The sequence below is a fragment of the Lynx canadensis genome, chromosome E3 (assembly GCF_007474595.2).
Source record: "Lynx canadensis isolate LIC74 chromosome E3, mLynCan4.pri.v2, whole genome shotgun sequence".
NCBI lineage: Eukaryota > Metazoa > Chordata > Mammalia > Carnivora > Felidae > Lynx > Lynx canadensis.
This window is the reverse complement of record NC_044318.1, coordinates 3,203,601-3,209,965: the sequence shown is the minus strand read 5'-3', so window position 1 is coordinate 3,209,965 and position 6,365 is coordinate 3,203,601. Positions and strand designations below refer to the sequence as shown.

Genomic DNA, 6,365 nt, shown 5'->3' with positions numbered 1-6,365 from the left:
GGCGCCTCCGCCCGACGCCGCAGCTGCCCGAAGCCGCCGCCGCCATCTTAGAGCTTGCAGCCTTCCCGTTGAGGCCCGGCGGTCCCGCCTTCTCAGGTCGCATACGAGCCGATTCCGACCCGCCGCCTCTGATTGGCTGGAATGCAACGCGGTGGAGTCTCCGCTCCTCGGGACCTTTTAGTGCCGACTGAGCACCCCGCGCGCACATACCCGGCTCCGTAGACCAGGATTGCCCTCTGCCCTGCTAACGCTCCCCTCGGCTGGCTTGGGGCTCGGGCTTTCCGCGTTCGAGCCGGGGAAGCGTGGGTGACGACCCGCCGGCGGGCAGCAGCTTCTTGCCGGCGACACGCCTGCAGCCAGTCCGTCTCTCACAAAGGTTTTGTTGAGAACTGTCGCCGTGCCAATGGGCAGGGGTCGGTCGCACTCAAGGGACCGGAGGCTCTGTGTCACAAGATCGAACTCAAGTTCTATTCCTAGGGAACCGTGCCGAGCAAATCTTACAGTAATTTTAAGTCAGGTATTTATTCTTTGCCTTCAAGTAAAAATGGTCCACATAGCCAAAGATGAAATAAGAAGGATGTGCTTAAAGCCAAAGGCTAAATGATTCACCCTAAAAGAATTCAATTTACATCCAAATGAATAAACGTTATGACGATTAAAAGTCTAAATAAAAGTAACACTATCTTAGAAAAAATTAAAAGCATATTCTTTTAACATTTTGAAAAGCAAAGGTATCTAAAGTTTTAAAGGTAATTGGTATAAATATCAAGATAGTAAACAATGCAATGTAAAACAACAAGGAATAATCCGTTGTCGACATAATATGCGTTAGTCTGGTAGAATCTTGACTTATGTAAAGCAACCTTATATTTCCTTTTTTTAACGTTTATTTATTTTTGAGACAAAGCGCGAGCAGGGGAGAGGCAGAGAGAAAGACACAGAATCTGAGGCTCGAGGCTCTGAGCTGACAGCACAGAGCCTGAGCCGGGCTCAAACTCACAGCCACGAGATCATGAGATCACGACCCGTGCCAAAGTTGGATGCTTAACCCAGGCGCCCCTAAAAACACTCTCTAAACACAATGAGAAAGTAACTATTTTCCTAAGGCTTACTATTTGCCAAACACTGTGCTAAGCTTCTAACACAGGATCTCTTTTATTCTCGGACAAGGATACCACCTATTGCTACAAGGGTTATGCAAGGTAGTTGTCCTCTGAACAAAAACATTCCACCCCCAATTGGTCCCTAATTGGTTTAATGGTTTAAGCTCGGCCCCTTCTCTCCTGGCTCAGTGATTTGGGTAGTGTGGTTATCTGTCTCCTCTAGTTCTGTTTCACCAGGAGCGGTTATCTGTCTGAGAATCCAGTCTGTTCTCCTCCCTTGGGCTGCAAGGCCTCTTCGGGTGTACTGTTTTCTCTTGCCTCCCGCGTGGCTCTTTTCACCCCCTGGCCATGGATCAAGCGGAGAGATTTCTAGAGGCACTACCCTTGAGGAGAGCCAGCTACTGCTGTAGATTAGCCACATTCCAAGCTGCCAAGCACAGGCAGTACTCCAGGGAGTACATGAAGGGAAACCCTCAATTCCTGCTTCCTCTGCTCCAGAACTCTTTTCCAGCCTTGGAGATAGAGGTAATCAGGCTTCTCTGGGCCAGAGTGAGCAGCAAAGTACCATCTACATGGGCTGGCTCTGCCCTCCCCGAGCCCTGGCTTCATCACTCTAATTTTGGAAGTAATACATACTTATTGTTCTATGAATCTCCAAGGTCAAGGTCTCTCCAGAAATCAAGGCATTTAAATTTTCACCTCTCCCCTCTGGTCCCCAGGCTGTCATCTGGCACATAGAGGAACAAAGTTGGGTATTACTCTCTTACACCAATCCTGAGTGATACTACCTACGTAGGGCCTTATTTGCTACTCAAATGGACCAGGGTTGGGGAGGGGGATAGCAGAGGCCGGCGATCAGGTTTCCCCAGCAATACACACACATTCAGGTTATAAACAGTATTACTATTGCAACTAACAACTTTGTACAGAAACATGCACACACTGCAGATTATTCCTTTTCTTTATTATTGTTTTTGTTTAGAGAGAGAGAGAGAGAATGAGCCAGAGAGAGGGGCAGAGAGAGAGAGAGAGAGAGAGAGAGTGAATCCCAAGCCCACTCCATGCTCAGTGCAGAACTCGACATGTGGCTCCATCCCATGACCCTAGGATCATGACCAGAGCCAAAATCAAGAATCAAATGCTCAACTAACTGAGCCACCCAGGTGCCCCATTTTATTCTTTAGGAAAAATTCCTAGAACATTGGTTAAAATTATTTTTTTTAAGTTTATGTACTTATTTTGAGAGAGACAGAGACCGTCCAAGTGGGGAAGGGCAGAGAGAAAGAGGGACAGAGAATCCCAAGCAGGCTTCACATTCACAGTGGGGCTTGAACCCACAAAACTGTTGAGATCGTGACCTGAGCTGAAACCAAGAGTCAGAGCTTAACTGATTGAGCCACCCGGGCACCCCAAACTTACTTTTAATTGGCCACATTTCAATTGGAAACAAACTCCTGCCAGAACAGTTTTACTGTTTATTCTGACACCAAGCCTGAGAACGCTCCTGTCCCACACAGCATCACCAACATGGGGTATTATCATTCCTTACCTCTCTGCATCTAAGTGATAAGATCTCATTTTAATGTGTATTTCTTAGTAAGTGCGATCACTTTCCCTATTTTTATTAACCATTTATATCTCTTTATCTGATTTTCACTAATGTGTCCAACATGTTTTTTGGTTTTGGTTTAACAGGGGATGGCGATCTTCTGACATAAAACATTTGTTTGAGAAGTATGTGTGCCATGCCCATGGTACATTCTCAGAAGCACAAACCGAAGGAGATATGGTGACACGTAGGTTCCCTCTCTCTGACTCTGAGTGCCAGGGTCTCGTTCTCCATTTATATCGGTGTACCCTAAGACTGGGATTACAGCTCGGATTCACAAGACTGGCTGAAGCCAAATGCTGGCCCCTGTTCATGGTTAAGGGTCACTGGAGTACTCCTATCCCCACTCAGACACCAATTCCTCTACATGATTCCTGGGAAGCTACGTTGCGAATCAGAACGTTCTTGGTAAACAGGGTATACGAGGAACGGAAACAGAGTCTTAAGGGAGATCTTGTCTAGTGTAGGAATGTTTGCTCCACACGTTCGACGTTCCTTTGTCTGAGCAATGCCAGAAGGGTGCCAGACTCTTGCTGACTCTTCTTCCACTTGGTTCCACTGACTAGACCCCTCTGTAAATACATCCCTTTTCAGACCCTTAAATCAGAACTTGATTAACTTTCCAGGCTTTGCTTGAAGTTACTTCTTTTTTTGTACAGAAATGTGATTTCATTTCCATTTTCTCAGTGTAATTCTCAAAGTTCAGCCTTAATTCTCCTTCTTCCAAGCTCCCGGGAAACACATCACTACAGGAAGCTCTGTGTGGACTACAACAACGTATCTAATTGCTAAAGAACCAATGTATCATCATCTTATTTAAAAACCTTTTCAGGGGCGCCTGGGTGGCTCAGTTGGTTAAGCGTCCTACTCTTGGTTTCAGTTCAGGTCACGATCTCGTGGTTTCATGAGTTTGGGCCCCGTGTTGTGCTCTGTGCTGGCAGCACAGAGCCCGCTTGGGATTCTCTCTCTCCCTGCCCCTCGCCACTTGCGCGGTCTCTGTCTCTCTCAAAATAAATACATAAACTTAAAAAAAAAAACCTTTTCAATTATGAAGCTCATACTTTCTGAGCACTTCTATTATGCTCAGGTGTTGTATGACATAGTATCTCATTTAATCGTCCTAATAATGACATGAGGTAGTTATGCTCATTGTTCCTATTTTGCAGCTATGGAAACTGAGGCCTCGAGAGGTTAAATAAGGAATCCAAGATGTTAGAGCTGTTAAGGTGTTGGGAGCAATTTCAACCCACACCGCCCAACTCCAGACTCCTGCCTTAACTGCCGTGCTAATTTTGGAAGAAATGCACACCCACTGGAATAAGAAAAATATAGAAGAGCATAAAGAGAAAAAATTACCCTTGGCTCACCAACCCAAGATGAACACTCAAAATGTGCACGTGTCCTTACTGCTCTGTTCGGTATGTTTTTAATAATGGCATTGTCTTACATTATTTTGTATCCTGTTTTTATTTATTTTTTATTTTTATTTTATTTTTTGGGAGAGAGAGAGCACGAGTGGGAAAGGGGCAGAGAGAGAGGGAGACACAGAACCTGAAGCAGGCTCCAGGCTCTGCACTATTGGCACAAAGCCTGACGCAGGACTCGAACTCACAGACGGTGAGATCATGACCTGAGCTGAAATTGGACGCTTAACTGCCTGAGTCACCCAGGCGCCCCTGTATCCCTATTTTCAAAAAAATGTTTATTTATTGGGACACCTGGGTGGTTCGGTTGAGCATTTTCACTTCGGCTCAGGTCATAATCTCACGGTTCGTGAGTTTAAGCCCCACATTGGTCTTGCTGCCATCAGCTCAGAGTCTGCTTTGGATCCTCTGTCCCCCTCTCTGCCCCTACCCTGCTTGTGCTCTACCAAAAAAAAAATTTTTTTTATGTTTATTTATTTAATGGGGGGTGGGAGGCTTACGAGCTAGGGAGGGGCAGAGAGAGAAAGGGAGAGAGAGAATCCCAAGCAGGCTCTGCACTGTCAGTGCAGAGCCAAACACGGGGCTCAATCCATGAACCGTGACGTCATGACCTGAGCTGAAATCAAGAGTCCGACACTTAACCCACTGAGCCACAGAGCTGCCCCGCAAGCTTTCAAGCTCCCTTCTTGATCTACTTGCATAGTTCTGGTAGTTAGAAGGTCTAGGGAAGATTTTGTTTCCTCTCCCATTTCAGAGGTAGCCCTCTCTCTCTGGTTATTCATTGAGTTAATACCACAATTTCACTTCTGGTCATTGGAAACTGTGCTTATATCTTTGTAATGAGACCCAAGTTCAAAGGAAAGGGCCAGGAGAGCCTCTTATTCTTGGTGAAAGGGCCAGAAATCAAAATCAAGAGAATGTGAGCCCCGAATGAGATATCCCTGATATAAGAATAGCGTTAAATAAAGGCCCAAAGGAAGAGGGGGAAAGATGACTGCTCGAGCACTACCATGATTCTATGATGAATGTGCTTTGAGTCTAGACCTCCGCGTACCAGGCTGTCAGCTGTTCTTGCACATCTCTGCCTTGACTCCGTCTGGCGAGTAGCCGAGTTTGTCCTTCTCATTCTTCCACCTCTGCTTTCGCAACCTTTCTCCTTCCTCCCGGGACCCCCAGATACCTCTTTTGTAACCCATTCCCAGAAGGCCTAGCTCTCTGCTGTCCACAGATGTCATTTGTGGCGGACGCTCTTAGTTATCTATTCGACATCTGTTCTACTGCTTTCTCTTTCTTTTCCAACGGAGCCATGATTTTGTGAGGGTCAAAGGCCAGGGGAAGGTGGGTCCTTCCACCAGTACTAGGCGGTGGACCACGGTTGATCAAAATCAATTACGGTAGCTATAGTCTTTTTGCTCTTGAGAATGACTGGTTTAGGATGGGTAGGTACCTGGTACACTGCACATCTGCATGTATTATGTGGATTCCATTGTCACCTCCGCCAACATGCTAAGAATGGCAGAGGAGAAACATGGAGGCATTGGGACCTTGGTGTCACCGACAAACCAACCTTTACCTGCCCTACTTTTGAACATAGTTTTCTTGGGTTTTCTGTTACTTGCAACTGAAACCATACTAGCTGATATTCCTCCCATTCCCACTGCTTATTTTGTCAATTCCAATGACACTGTTTCTGTAACCATGCAACCATTTCTTGAGGAACCCTTCAGCTACACGCACATGCTTGGCACCAGAATAAGAAAGCATACTGAGACTTATCCAGAATTTTCTATTACTTACTATCTCAATTGTTTTTTCACCTTTGTATATCGACACCTTTGTAAAGCGACAACTTACTTGAAACCACTCTCTGAGGAGAAGCATCCGGAGCTCTTTGAAGCCGAGAAAAGCAAAGTTGTATATTAACCAAGGTAACCCAAGCAATTAGTGGCAAAGCGTGGGAAGGAGGTCAATTTTAAATTCCAAATCCCTACACCACGGCACCCAGTCCGTCAAGTGTAAAACTATGTGGCGATGGGGCCGGACGCATGTGAGGTATTAGGAGGTGTACGTGTCTCACGCACGAAGCAAGCCCACTGCTCTATTCCCGCTTGAGCTTCGCTGGGGCTGAGCTCGATCTGGCTCAGCTGGGCTGCAGCCACAGGTCACGAGAAAACATCGCATGCGAGACTAGTAACCGGCCGAAGCTGATCTGAACTTTGGCCACGCAGA

The 6,365-nt window shown here is 46.3% G+C and overlaps 1 long non-coding RNA gene across 1 annotated transcript; it reads left to right on the top strand.

Moving 5' to 3' along the window:
• The first annotated feature begins 148 nt into the window (after nt 1-148).
• On the top strand, nt 149-4,161 carry LOC115503655. Its single transcript, XR_003965472.1, has 2 exons — nt 149-517; nt 3,879-4,161. It is a non-coding gene; the product is annotated as an uncharacterized LOC115503655 (long non-coding RNA).
• Nucleotides 4,162-6,365: the final 2,204 nt, after the last annotated feature.